This window comes from Rhea americana, unplaced genomic scaffold, assembly GCF_003343005.1.
Source record: "Rhea americana isolate MKP2758 unplaced genomic scaffold, rheAme1 scaffold_56, whole genome shotgun sequence".
Classification (NCBI taxonomy): Eukaryota; Metazoa; Chordata; class Aves; order Rheiformes; family Rheidae; genus Rhea; species Rhea americana.
Window position 1 is genome coordinate 3,519,591 of NW_028186712.1, and position 15,788 is coordinate 3,535,378.

At 38.1% G+C, this 15,788-nt stretch overlaps 1 protein-coding gene across 7 annotated transcripts in view; it reads right to left on the reverse strand.

Moving 5' to 3' along the window:
- NRIP1 (nuclear receptor interacting protein 1) overlaps positions 1 to 15,788 on the reverse strand; it is a 74,373-nt gene that overhangs the window by 20,402 nt on the left and 38,183 nt on the right. The window contains exon 1 of one of the 7 annotated variants that reach the window (XM_085318902.1): positions 7,475 to 7,568. The exons of the other annotated variants lie outside the window; for them this stretch is intronic. The gene's annotated coding sequence lies outside the window, so the exon portion shown is untranslated. Of the gene's footprint in view, positions 1 to 7,474; positions 7,569 to 15,788 lie in introns of those variants that run through there. 7 annotated transcript variants of the gene reach the window in all.

Here is a 15,788-nt window from a genome sequence, read left to right on the forward strand (position 1 = left end):
CCTAAGTCACATAATCCACAGCTTCAACCATGGTACTTCTGAAGGTGAACAATCTGGTTTACCAAAAATAAAMTAATGGGATGTATATTCCACTTGCTTTCTTTATATTCTGCCAGGCTTTTGAGAACAAGTCTGTCTGTGCTTGACATTTGCTGGGAAACATCGCATGGCATAATTACTATTGTAAGACTTCTTATATTCCCATAAATTCACAGAGTTCAACCCCAAAGTGCTTACAAACTAAGATAAGACATAGGGACAACTAGGCAGGAAAGGTGATTTGTAGGGAAAAAACAGATTTAATGCAGAGAAGTTGCAATGGTCGGTGAAGGCAGACAGACTATTTAATCTGCTTAGGAAACTGTATCACAAGCAAGTGTTGAATAAAAAGAAGAATACAAACACGATTATGTAGAATGCTATACTCTAAAGGAACACAAACATCCTGATTCATTAAAACATAAAGCCGTTGGTGAAATTCTAGATCATACAGTTAAAAATAAAATAAAMTAAACATATTACTTCACCATGGTAAAAAGTATTTGCACTGAACTGCAACAAACACCATGTTACTATGCATATGAATAGGCAATCAAAATCTTCAGGTTTGCATCAGTTATATTCTGATCTTGGTCAATGGAACAAGAAGGATCAGATGAGCTAGAACATCTTTGAYCCTTAATCTACTGTTCAGAAAGGAGGAGTGGAAAAAAAAAAATCTGTAAGTCATCCCCTACCTATCAGCTTGAGACCAAAAGTTCCAATCATATTTGAAAAAAAATCCAAAATGAAAATTTTAGGACACTAAACAGTTCTTGTAATTCATTTCCACACAAGATATGAGCACAGATTAACCATGGCCTCATGTGAGGTGTTACTATGTGCAAGAATCCACAACTGCAACTTGCGTAAGTGCATCTAAACTATCCTTCCACAAAATGTTTTTTTTTTTTTTAAAGTCACAGATTTAAAAAATCCCCAAACCAAAAAAACTTAGAAGAAAAYTGAAGTTGACTGAACATCCTGAGCAGACTATTTTTCTTCAGTGCACTATACAACCATAAATACATCCCCTTTTCATAAAGCTTGATGCCCTCCCCCACCAAGCTGCAGAYATGAGGAAATATTTTTGACTTTAAAGGGGATTTTCATATACTAGTTCATCCACCATAAGACTCTGTAAAAGGAGAAGAACATCCCAAGCTATTTCAGACTTGAGTGAACTCCAGAATTCAATTGTTTACTTTATTACTTATATATAAAGCGAGATCAGTTATAGAAAAATAAAATCCACTAATGGCAAGTAAGAGTCACTTCTGTTACTGTAGACCTATTTTGATTTGACAACAACTAAATATCTGATAGTAGATAGCTAATGTTCATTACACACTGATCACAGTAATTTCACTCCAACTTTGTTTACCAGGACCTCCCACTATATCCGCTGTATGGGTCTAAACCATATTGGAGGCTACTGGGCACTATCAAAGCAGCAAGAAAAATGTTGTTCTGCCTCTGAACAGAACACTACCAAATAAAACATCACAGTAGTCCTGTGACATATTCCCACTTTACAGATGAGGAACTGAGAGCACAGACAAAGACTAAGTGACCTACTCATAGTCACATGAAGTCCATACTCATGGTAGAAATGGAACACATATTTTGGGAATCTCAGTTCAGCATTTCAGTAGGAAGATATTGGAATAATCCGCCTGTTGGAGAGGCAGAACAAAACAACTGTTGATTACAAGAAACTGGAAGACATACCAAGAATCACCAGAAGAAATGTAACTTGCMTACCACAGTAAATGTCTTTATCTTCCAAAATAACAAAAATAACCTGTGCTGTGACCACCACGTGGGGAGATCTGTATCAGTCAAGAATACTAAGTTTTTCCACTATATCTGCTGTGGTGATGTTCTCTCCAAGAAAACAACCATGTCAGTACTGAACTGGAAAGATGAATGATGGCACTAGGGTCAAAGACATTATTCCACCAACCTCTGCTATTTCTCAGAGATCTGCCATGCTGAAACAGCCCTAATGAGCTGGCCAAACCCRATTTAATTTATGGGAGTTGGAAGGATCTCAGCACAGCAGCAGCAGAATTTTGCAGCAAAACACTGGAGCAGTCCTCATCCACTGTCCACTTGCAGCCTCATTCTTAACCAAGAGCAATAAAGCTCTTTTTATTCAGAAGCAAGGACCTTACAGACTGAAGTATGAATAAACATGCATACACATATTTAAGCACTTCCAGATCCCTCCTGCAAAGATCCATTTTTATTCCTATACTTTGCAAAACCATAATGTCTTGCTCTTCATCAGTTTAATTCAGCTGCAACACACTCAGCATCAGACTGCTTGGATGGATTAGAAGCAGGTTGTGCATTCATTCATTTGTATGCAAGCCTACAAACAAGACTCCAGTAGTCCAGAGTAGAAGGTGAACTATGAGGGAATCAGAACCAAAGCCGARCTGGCTAGTAAATGACAACAGATCACTTTTAACAAAAAAAACAAAAAGAAACGAACAAAAAAACCCACATGCCAAATTGAGTTGCTTTGCTAACCAGTGTCCAGGTTCTGGAACCCTGAATTATATCCAACTTGACTGAAGGTCTTGTGGAAGTCGCATCAGTTACTAGAACCGAGCTTTCAGATACGAATTTTTCTCCGAGTAAAACACAGCCAAAAGCATAGGAAAAGTACCAAACCTTTGAATTGTTAATAATCAGTGCCACCTACGGTTGATGTTGTAGAAGATAAAGATCCAAATAAAGAAAAARATTGTTTGTCACTTTTAACAAGCCCCAAGGTTTTCAGATCGTTTCAAGAGAATACATTAGACAACGAAAAATACTGTCTTATCTACTCTAGATCATTTACCTTTAGTTTTCCAGCAGTAGGACAATTGTGCTAGTACCACAAACAAGTCTCGGTTCTTTCCACCTTTATACAGTAAGAGCTTTGTGTGTGCCTTAAAAACACACAAAAGAAATTTGTCAGTGCAGCTTTCCGCTTTCTTATCTTACCACATCTGGTCCTTCAAGTTGGACTGTGCTCAACTTTTAACAGTTTCACTTCAATCATTCAATCTGATTCTGACTACCACAGACGCTTTGTACAGTGCTCCATAAAGAAAACACAAGAATTTCATTTTAGAGGGCCCTGCAAAAATTGCCCCAACTACCCTAACAGAATATCAGCAACATTTGTAAGTTTTAGGGAAAGGTATCCAATGCAACAGACAAAATAACTTCCTCAAGAGGTTTAGCAGCTCTCTCTGTGCAGTACACAGGGCCATTAATTACACAAATGCCATTAGCATTAACAGAAATTTGGTAGCAACAGCACTAGTTGAATTAACATAACATTGTCTTCAATGCCTGCATGCTAAAACTGCTTAGAAGTTAAGCAACACCTCAACTTCCTCTCTTCCTTATTATGCTAAAGTATGATAACAGAAGGAAAGGGGGTGGGGATGCAGAACTGCAATTTCACAGCCTCAAGCAGGGCAGAGCTACCTTTCAGAAAGCGCACAAACTTCTAAAACTGGCTTGATGCTCAAGTGTCAACTCTTACTTAAAACTTGACTACATACACTCAGAGAAAAGGTTGTGTTACACACAGTCTACCAAAGATGGAATCAATAGTATGTCTAAATTGTAAAGTAAGGATGTTTGAAAAATCTGATTAATTTTATGTTCTTTAAAAAAATTACAACAACAATACTTGTTTGAGCAAGAGTCTACCGCAGGCCAAATTGTATTCCAAAATTCTCATCAAGATTTTAATGGTTTCAGTGGTTTCTAAAGCTAGTAGTGTAAGTTTAATCCTGCAAATATCCTTCTACTTTCCATTAAAAAGAAAAAAAAAAATCGCATGGTACCCAAGCTGATATATTCCATAGTACTAGGAAAAGTTAGCTATTGAGAGCAGACACTGATCTTTTTTCCTCTTATGACTTGACCTGAAGCAACTATATCATACAACGCATCTCAGTCATTACACTAATGATTGACACAAACAATACAACTCCCAGAGCTAAATAAAAAATGGAATAAGAAAGAGGGAGGCTCAAAGCAGTCACAGCAATTTGCACTGTTAAAAAAAAAAGGGGGGGGTTTAAAGGACTTGAACTTAATCACATGTCATTTTATTTTCCTCTAATCATTTAAAGTCATAGGTTGAACTATTTATGAATAAGAGTTAATTGCACTGAAATGCAGTGTTACCCTGTATTTACCTAACACCTTTCGCACAACTTAACAACCTTCCAGTAACTGGTTAAAATCTACCAGAAGTCAATACTGACTTTAAGATAAGAATTAACCATTTCTGCAGCATTATTGCAACTGACTTCCAAAACCTTGTTAAATATGGTCAGTTCCCTTTATCTTGTAATCTGTGAAAAATCTGTGCAACTGTTTTTACTGCCTTCTGTCATCATTACAACATGTGTTTATACAGTTTTTCCAAAAAATTCCAGGGGGAAGAATAACTCACTCACAAAATATTTGCCTTGAATAAATAATTTTGACTAATTAGTTTTAATTAAATTAGTCATTATTCAAGTACAAACAATCATATCACAGAGTCCCAGTATCTGGGCTTCTTAAAAATGTTCTTAGCTGTCAAAAGATCTACGTGATAAACAACCTACATGCATAAGGATGTATTCACACTCTTTGGAAGGTGTAAAAAGTAAGCTCAAGGGTACACTCATATGAATATACCGCATATCTATAAAATGTTAATCTCAAGTCTGCAAGGCAAGGCCATATGACAGAAGGAACTATAATAATGCATGGCCACTCTTCAGTGTACAGCATTTTCCAAGTCCCTGATTTCCTTAAAGCAACTCATTTATTTGTCACTTGCCAGGACAATGAGTAGAGAGAKGATTTTGCCAATACCCCTCTAGTTTGTGCACAGTGATAGTACACCAGAAAAGATGGATTTTCATTTTCTTATCAAGTTATTAGATTAAGTTTACATTCAGACTTAGATGTCCAGGACAAGTCTGCCACCTGTCCTAAACTTAATTAGTTGGGAATGTCTGCACAGCAAGAGCAGATACTTCAGATGTTTTGGAGTGGCTGCAAGCAAACATTCAAATAATCACAAACACAACTTCAGTGATGCCAAGAATGAAGCACAGCTCTCTGTGAAACCCCCTGAATCTTATTAATGGAGTGCTTTTACTTCCCATCAAACACACAATTGACATCAGCTGAGCATCTATAAAACCAGAGAAATCTGCTAGGCTAAAGTCTAACTGACATAAAGAAAATGAAGAACATCAGCTTCCTCATTGTAAAACGGGTACATATTTCTGTGTTAAGGGAAGAAAAGGAAAGAAAGAAAGAAAGAAAGAAAGGGAAAAAAAGGTTCAAATACTGTAAGACTTTTCCTCAGCTTTGTTCTTGTTCTGTTTATTACAGCAGCACAACATTCAAGATTTTCATATTGTTATACCTCCCCTCACCCCCTCCACCCCTGCCATGTAGGAACAGTGCAGATTAAAAACTAGAAAAAACATTCTCATTTAAAGACACAAACACATCAGKGTTCCAACACATTTTCCCATTTCAAAGCTAAACTAAAGTCTTAAGATATTAACTAGAATTTTATCTGTGTAGTTATGTAGTAACCACTGACACAGACGCGAGCCACTGAACATTATAGAGAGAATTCTGTTACCAATCTGCTTACATTGCCATTGGCATATACAACAAATTTGTCTCATTAGCAGGGGCTACTTAGTTCATTGTAGTAAACAACGCTGCGGATATGACAGTCTCGCATACTTTTCATTCATTCACATATTTTTCRGTACTCAGGCTTCTGGCATCTGCCATAGAAGAGCTGAACGTTAAACATTCCTGGAGTGTCACAATATGTAATACAATAAAACAGATTACAACCATACCTTTCTTTCACAGCAGTGGTGCCAAGCACAGGTACACTGTAGCAATCAATTTGTTCTGCAGACAGTAAGGCTTTCATAGAATACTAATGCAAAAATCTCTTTTCTTTCTCCTTTGACTTGACTCCCCAATGCCCGGGTCCCGACCAATACAAGGAGGAGGGCGGAATGTCTTCTGCTGAGATAACCACAACTACTAATCAAGTATACGTGTACAAGGGCACAGGATTAAGCCTCCACCAAGCTTGACTCAGGCACCGAGAACAGCTAAACACATGCATACCAAGGTCAGAATTAAACACACACACTCACACACGCACGCGCATCTACTTGAGTGAACTAATTTATCACACTTTACCACTGACGGCTTTCTACCTCAGGGGAGTAAAATTACATCCTGGTGAACCGACGAGATTTAGACACAACAGCATCCAACAACAAATCTGATTTCACAGAAATGGGAACTGTGCTCTTAGATGAACGCTCCTCTCCCTACTTAGCAGACTGTTTCAGAAACTCTGCATGCGTGTGTGTGTGTGTGTGTGCACGCCTATGTGCGTGCGCACACAAACATGCACATGTATGCATGCATATGAAAGAGAAAGAAACTGAGACTTCTGCAGAGGCTAAAATGGAAAGGTACCATTAAAGTTCAGAAGCAGGTATAACTTGCTTCAGGAGAGTTTTAACTGTATTTATCTTTATGTTTCAACATAATCAATCTATCAAGTCTAATTACTCCAGAAGAAAGCATTTTACTATTGTCTAACATTGCAAATGTCAAACAAGCTGTTCATTTACCTTGAAGTTTATTAGCATAGAAATGCAACATGAAGATGCTCTCATAATATTATCACTTGTACACACAACATATTTTCTAAAACCCACTTAACAGGTTATTATTGGCTAGCAYAGCTGGATACTGTATTAGCTCCTAAAATAGGCAGGGCATTATCTTAACTATTTCACCCTGGAGCTACTACAAGAGTTTTTCTTTAAACATTCAATTTTTTTTAACTATTCTCTTTGGTTCTTTTTATTTAAGCATTTTTCCTGCATCCTAGTCATACATATATACATACATAGACATATGAGTTTCCATGCAGGTTCACACATGTCCCTTTTAAGTAGGAGTGAAAAGTGAAATAGCTAATTTAAGAACAGAGATTTTTTTTTCTCCTTTAGTTTTGCCCTCTTCTACATCCTTCCTGCTATTTTGCTTACAGTATATGCAAATAGCTGTTTTACCAAATACATCAAGATGAGCCCTATAAATTATTATTGACAGGGTTTTAATAACACTGCTTTTGTGTGTGATCTGTATTTAGAAGAAAACACTGCACAAATGCTCCTAAAAATAACCCTGAAAACAACATTCGGTACTTTACCTAGAATAAATTAGCAAAATATTTGTGAAGTACCAGTGGCTTCACTGAGACACCATAAAAAAGCAGCATAATCAATACTGATGAGTTTGTCCTTGACACACTGACCGTGTCATCAGGCTATTGTCATGTGATATCATGTCATTTCCCCACCTGGCTCGTGACCTTGTCCTTTAAATGACCCAGAGCTTCCCTCAAGTAGCAGGAGGCCCCTCCCCGCTGTCTCAGCAAGGTCGAATGGGTCAGCGTGTCCTCATCTATAATCCACCACCATTTGTCAGCAGGGAGGCTGGAGGAGGCAGGCTTGCTACAAGGGGAGAATGCCCAATTAGGCAGCTGTCACACAAAGCATAGGCTGCAAAATTATCCCCTGTCAAAAGAAAGAGCAGCTGCGGGTGCCAATTACAGCAACCTTTCAACCCTTTAGGTACTGGAAACTACACAGAAGTAAATGAAGTACAATTAGTGATAACAAATCGATGAATTAGGACAGTAAATTAGAAATTACTAGCAGGTGAGTTTAGGTCTCCCATAATATTAAGGGCACAGTACACCCCAGGCAAGGGCACGAATGTACAGATTTCACGTAGCATTATCAGTTTCTCCAAGCCATTTGGCTTGTATGGAGTCTGTTTTCCTGTATCATTTTCTTCTCACAAACCTTGTGCCAGACAGCTAGTGCAGGGAAAGGAAAACAAGCAGCCCAAAGAAGAAAGAAGTTGTATTGCCTGCTCTTCCCTCTTTATCCTGGCAAATGCAGCTTCTTCCTTTCTCACAAGGAGGGTCTAAGAGCCAGTACAGTCTGTAGAGAGGATACTTCATTTCAGCCTGACATTTGACATGCTCTGCTCACAGTCTACCTAAAGATTTACCCAGGAAAAACAAAACAAAATCCAGACCAACTCAGATGATAAACTCTCAGTACATTTTATGTCATTTACCTTTGAAACGCTTTACACTGAGCTTTAAGGGCGAGACTTCTGACTATGGAGGGAAGACGCACCTCTCCTCTCTCCACGTTCTGTTTCCCTTTGATGAATCATGCAGTAACACTCTTTGAGCACACACACAGTCCTGTATCCCACGTCTGCTACCAAGCAACATTCCTCATATCCTCATTTATTCATTTACCTTGGTGAACAACTTCCAAATAATCTTTCCTCTCCTCTCTCCCTTTAAAAACCAACCAACTTGAAAAGTTACAGTGCACTAGTAACAAAAGCAAGGTTCTCTGGAGCACTATAAATTCAGCTTCTCCTCTTCAACTGCTGTCAGTGAGACAGGTGTTGGAGTAACACCCTTCCAGCAGGTGGAGTCAAGTTATGCACAGACCACCATCAGTCAGCACACTGACTCATCAAGCTTTGTGATCACAAGGCAGCCGCAAAAGTGTGGTCAGCTTGTTAGCCGCAAGGAATTTACAAAAAAAAAAAGTCTAAAAAAACCAAACTAAGTTGAACCAATACTTCTGCATTACTTGCTTTGAATCAAAGACATATCTCAAGAACAAAATTCAAATTCCAAGATGCTTTCTAAGGTTAGTTTTCCCAGACAACTCACAATAATTTAAAACTAACTGAAGCTGCCATTTATATTGTCATTTCTCTCCTCCTTTCAATCTCCATTCCTTTTTCTCAAATTCACCTTCTTATATACACATATTCCTTGCAATCATTTTGATTAGTGAGGATAGTACTACAAATTCCTTCTAGTAACAGTTCTGAACACAATACCTTGTATCAAMAGTAACCCACACACAAATTCACAAGAGTGTCTTTACAATCAKATATTCACCAAAATACAAAATATTGTAGAAATTAATTCACTGAGCTCTAAGAMGCAATCTCCTGTTCTCAAGCCAAACCGGAATATTTCACTGCAAAAGAAAAAGTTCTGGCTTTCTTAACTCAGRTAAGAGAGAGCATAATAAAGTCTTATCTATAAATAGATGTAAAAAATGTTCATTTAACAGCAACTGCGATATTGTTCATGAAGTTTGGCGTTTTCTTTTGAGTAGCATACGGAAACTATAGAGTACTGAAAGAGTTAATGTGTTTAGAATTCAGTTTCCATCATACTTGGGTGACTATCTCTTTAAATAATTTAAATCCTCTCCATCAACTACAAAGCTGTTTTGAAGCCATTTAGCTTTGTTCTTTACATGTGTTCTAATTAAGAAATGACCTTGTCATCACACACACCAGAAATCCTGGATTATTTCCTGCAGCAAAAATCCACGAAGCCAAAGAAAAAAAAAGAAGAAAAAGAAAAAAAAATACACACTTAGTGAGGAACTAAGGAAGTTATTGGTTGGCTGAATGCTGAAGCAGTTTCACCGCATAATTTTTTTTTTTTTTTTTGAATGTCACAGGGCGGGTTAGTGTGACCTTGAGCTGCATCAGCAGCACAGCAAGGGTCGAGATGCCTGCAGGCGCCCTTGTACTGGATTTGCAAGACAAAAACCTTCAAACTGGCTGAAGGACATCTTAAATCTCTTCAAAGGTTTTCCGAACTAATCTGGGCTGCTCTTAGCCGGATCTGTGCCAGTGAGAGAGGCAAAATTAAAAACAAGGTCTTTGACAGGATGTTGTCTCCTCTTAACCCTTCTCTTGCAGAAGGCAGCATATCACAGGCACTCTGAAGGGACACTTTAATAAGCAAAAGACATGCATACAGTTCAACCAGCAGCATTCTTTCATAACAAAATTATGTAAGCAGCCACTTACTAAGACCGGTACTGTTATTAATACTGAGCATTCAGCAGGCTCTTCACATAGCAATCTCCAGGCCTCTCCTCCCCCCAGCTTAAACTGTCATTTTCCAACTGGTTTTACATTTTGTAACAGAGCACTGCAGTAACACATTCAGGCTCTGCAGGCTCACCCCTAAGAATTCAGATGGAAGAGACTACTCTGCACCTCACAGTTTTAGGCCTCAATAAATATAGATGGATGGAGACTTTTTGTCAGCGACAAACACACAATGAGGATTGCTTCGCCAAGCATCAGACTTGTATTTCATGAGGWGATAAGAAATTAAGAAGCATCCACTCCTCATGCTAACCTGCTTATTTCCTTCTCAGTCACTCTGAGCTGAGAAGGAAGAAGAGAAGATAGCAGTTACATGGGTCTATCAAAAGTTTGAGAGAATGAGTGCCTGTACTGAGAAAGAAAAACAAACAAACAACAACAAAAACAGCTAGTCTGTCTACTGTTGACAAGTGACCCAGTGGCTTTCTAAACACTTGAACAAATGCACAGAGAACTGCTAGGAAAGGCCTTGGGAAAACACGGTCACTCTGTGAAACCACAAATTTACCGAATGGATTTGGCAGTGCCATTTGAAAACAATCATCAACACACTTAGGAAATGGATATCATTTCTTCACAACCACAGCTGCGTGCAGAACTTCCCGCTCACTTTTGAATTTCAGTAACAAAGATTTTCCCACTTAAGAGTACCTTTCTGCACTCTTAGTTAGCAAGTAACAAGGATTTTCATATCTGAAAGTGGAGAAAACATTTCCTCCTCCATTTCAGCTGCATTACTACTGACCAGATTAAACTCCCAAACTTCTGCAGGAAAAAAAAAAAGTGTCAGTACAGCCTCAGCTTAATTAAGAGAAATTAGCATCACACTTCAGAACCACCTTTTACTATTTCTAGGATAGACACCCAACAAATCCTTAAGGAAGAAAAAGGAGCCACTCATACCAGCAGAGGGTGCTCTAATTCCTCTCTGGTTAGGCACTATGGGTTTAATTTAGTCTGGTTTCATCTAGTCATTTTCAAAGTATTATATTCTATTAAGCAAGAGCAAAAAAAAATACGTTTACTGAAGAAAAATACAGCTTTGGCAGCTACATCACAACTGTTAGAACACTATCCTCCATCTACCACAAAAATAGATTCACTTTGTCATTCCTGAGAACTGCAGCTCTTCTCACAAAATATCCTGCTGCTAAAAGACTTCAAGAATTTCCAAGCATTAGTTTTCAAGGAACATCAGCAATGGTGCCTTTATATCAGCAGAAAAGKAACTTATGTGATACAGAGGCTTCTCCACAGATCCAGCAAGGTTTCTAAGGCGTTTATTATGCTTGGACGAAGGGTCACTGTGTTCTAGCAATGCCTCGATGTCAGAGTAACCTCTGCGATTACTCTGAGCACTTCAAGGCTTGCTTCGCACTAAGGAACCGGCCGTGAGCATCTGCTTCACAGTCACGTGCAAGAAAAGGCTAAACATGGCACAACTGGAAGCAYAGGTTCTCCTCCATTTTGGGGCCAACGGAGATTGATCAGATCCAAGCGATCCATTGATCTTCTGGCAAAAATGTGCTCTTTTTGTGTCCTTTGAGTAACAGAACAACATACAGACAGCCAACTATGGTTAAAAAAAAGTCTGGTCATTCAGCCTGTTACACAATTACAGCACTACTGCGTCCTACACTACATTTCCTAGAAATCTTTCTAATTCAGCCCAGAGTTATCAGGAAGATGAGATCAATTTAAGTACTGTGCATGCTACACATCAGTCTAACAGAAGATACTAAGAAGCATCTTGAAAGTACAAACAGCTGAAAGTTTAAGTTTTTCCTACACGTAACAAAAGAGGAAAACATATTATGGGGTCTCCAAACATCAAAATGTTGTGAAAACCCCCAAAACAAAGAAGTCATGTTGCAATGTTCCAGCTGAACAGGGTGATTTAAAGATGCAATGAAAGCTTTCAAGCCAGGCACTATTTGCCGCCAAGCATGGGACACATTGCACSGCCTTGCCAAAAGTAGAAGCCAAAACTCAAAAATGCAAGTTAACAGCTTTATTCTAGGGATGCAACAGTCAAGTGTCTTTTGAAATTCGAGCGTCTTAAGAACCTCATACAGAAGGCAGTGCATGTGACCACATTTAATCTACCCACACTTCAAAAGATATAAGCAGCAACCTGTTGCCCATTCAACTAGAATTCAACGATCGTGACATCATAAGATCTGTGAGGTCTGACATTTTATCATTTCCAACCATCTGATAAAAACAGTCTTTGTGGCTACAATTTCTCATAGCTGGCCACTGCATGGAGGCATTTTATTCTCAGAAGAAAGGCTATGCACTTGGCTCCCTACGCAAGCATGTACACACAAACATGCATAATCCCTATACTGGACAAGACTAGCATTTTACAAGAGATCCAAGTTCAAGTTGTCCAACCTTAATTCTGCCGTTTTCTAACTGCTGACTATGACTGTACACTCTTAGCATTTTTTAAGCAAAGCACCTGTTATGTACACAGTGTACCTCCACGCAGCAGAAAAGGATAAAGATGGTGGTGCATATTATAATGTGTTCTCTTCCCAGCTGGACCCCATTATTAAGAAAAATAGTATCTGCTAAAGCAAAGTTGCTATTGATAAAAGACTTCCCTTGGGAGCAAATGCAGATACTCTCCTTTGGTTTTAGCATTAACAATGAACAGCTGAAAAACTRTCCTATGACCAGGTCACAATGTTGCTGACCTGTATGCCTAGCAGTATCAAAAGCAGCTCTTGGTCTAGCACTGCCTATAAGAATTCCCTACAGAGGCAAGAGTTATAAACTATGATTCTCATTATTATATCTTCTGTTACGCTGCGTAAGAGCTAGCTGTAGCTTAAAATGGTTTGACAAAATTTTAAATGCAAATTGGGTAAGAGGGGGCTACTTACTTTAAGTAATCTAATTCAACAGAAAAGTTGATAAAATGGCCTTTATAGTACTAGTACTATAAAGTAATAGGTATGCTTTCATGACCAAATATGAACTAAGTACAGAAAAAAACAGACAAACATTGTCACAGATTAATCTTAGAACTGAAAACAGACATAGAGACACCAAGATAGACAGGCTTATTATTACTGCAGATATTAGTTTTAAGTATACTTAATATAGCTAGCATTCTTATACTAGGTATAACTAGTACGTTGAGTTAATAATACAATCATTACTTAATAGTAACAGATAAAGTCAAGAAGTACTGAACAATGTAGATGAAGAGAATCAAATACAGCAATCCTTTAAAATCCAAGGAGAGAAAATCATAAGAGCTTATTAGTGTTTAAGGAAACAAGTATCCTTATTCTGCAAAGATGGTTAATATTTGGGCAACTTCCCTTCCAAGCCCTCTTCCACAACTCCCCCCTTTCACTTGCCCCTAGCTAGTAAAACCAGGTATTTAATTTAGGTCTCCCAACAACTCTCAAATACTGACAGCAACAATGTTATGCAGGTGTTTTGCCAAAAGCAGTAACTTGGATCTGAGTATAGCTCTCCCTAATACTTTTAGACATGGATATCTCAAATAAGGTTGACTACTTGTACAGACAGTAACTACTCATTATGGTGGGGGAGGGGGGGTTGTTGTCTGCCTGAGACATCTCAGATACCTATCTAAGAATATCATCATCACTTCATATCACATACACTCACGAATGTRGTTTATACTAGTACTTAACTCATGTACTGAAAAGAAAGTATATCAACACTCACAGAAGAGTAAGGACTGTATCCGTGTCTAAAAGCATTTTGCTAAATCAGTGCCCTGAACCTTAATGCAGGTTTTTCCACATTGCTGTGCCAGTTTATTTTATTCAGTACAAAACCACCAACCACCTTTGAGTTCTACTGCTCAAGGTCATTTTTAACATTCACAAGCACAGCTTTTTGGCTGTCTGCAGAGCAGAGGTTTTTTTTTTTTTTTTTTTTTTTTTTTTTTAATGCATTTAGGAGCAAAGTGATGTCTGGAAACATCTTTAAATGTTGAAGAGCATCTTTCTGAATTGCCTTAATCAGTTGTCTGTTAACAATTTTACTTGGCTACCTTCATTAACTGCAGGTTCTAATTCAGCCCTCAGATTCTGCAGCCACCCATATCTAGAAGGTATAAACATAATGTAAAATCGGTTTCACCTCCTGCAAGCTCACAAATCTAACTTACACCTCCCACTCTAGGTCTTTGAACATATCCGCTATAGAATCAGGTCCTTGAGTTCCTCTCCCTGTTCTGCCAAAAACAACTTTTTCTAAATTTGCGGTTAAAAGTGGGACATGTGATAGCAGTTGCCTCCAACAGTAATTTGCAATATAAATAATTTGAAAGTTTCTTTACATTATGATTTTAGAAACTTAAAACAGACATTTGGGTAGTCCCTGATCCTTTTCCTTCACTCCCCCCCCAACCTCCTTAGGCTTCCCCATCACATCTACCGTTACTTCCTTCTTATAGTTAGGGATGTGCAATTGAGCAAAAAGAAATACGTGCTTATTTTAAACACTTGATGGGAATGCTACGTTAGCCATTTTTAATATTTTGCCAGCACATGATTGCTAAATACATATMAAAAGCCCAAGGATATTTTTTTAATAGGATTCACAACAACTGTGTTTCAGAAGCAGACTAAAACTCCCATGCTGAAGAAGCCTGACATGCTTATATGCATGTCCATAATGCAGAGACCCGTCAGTCTCTCTATAATCACAGAAACATTAAATTATCAACATTTACCTTCAAACATTCCTGGTTAAATACTTTCCTGTTGTCTTCAGAAGCGTAAGGTATCTTTCAAAGAGGCAGAATAATGATTTCAGAAAGAAAGAGTTATGGAAAGTAAAAACCTGGAAGCATCTGGCAGTCAACCATGTTTTGTACATAAACAACTTGTTTTTACTCGCATGTGTATCTATGTTACGCGTGCATACTTCATACTGGTACTCCAGGTCATTTTAAAAAAAGGAGAGCAAGAAGCTGACAACCAGATAAGCCCAACAAAAGAATGAAGTATACTTGTACAGTTCCAGCAACACACACACTAATACTGTTACCGTATGTCCAACGGAACGGCTGAAGCCAGTATTAGTCAGCAGTGACTTCTAGTTACCAAGCTTATTTGAGTACTCAGTAGAAAATCTGTTTTCCTTTTGCCAAATATGCTTCAGTTTTATCTTCAATGATACCAATTCCTAAGTCATACAGCAATTAAAACCTCTTCTGCTCTCCAGAGAGCAGAACGCTAGAAATTCAATAGAACCAATGAATACTCTTACCTTTTTGTTGTTTAAGATTTTTGTAAAGTGAAACACAGTTGCAGATTCTTTGCCTTACCCACACTCAACCAGGCATTCCCCATTTACTGCATATATCTAAACTTTCTGCAGCCTTAAAAACTCACATTTATAATGTCCTTATTAATTACAGACCTCAAACACAATTTTCTACTGTACAACTCAGCAGTGGATTCATTCCCACATTAAGGTCAATAGAAGCTTTAGCAGGAGAGATTTATCCTGTTCCTAGTCAAAGCTACTGCAATAAGCTCAGATATGGTCCAAGTCATCAGAATCAATAATGTTTTTAAATAAAATAAAAAGAGAAAGGAGAAAAAAAAAATTATAAGCAATTGTCTAGAGCTAGTCTCTCTTCCCTTCTGATAAACCCT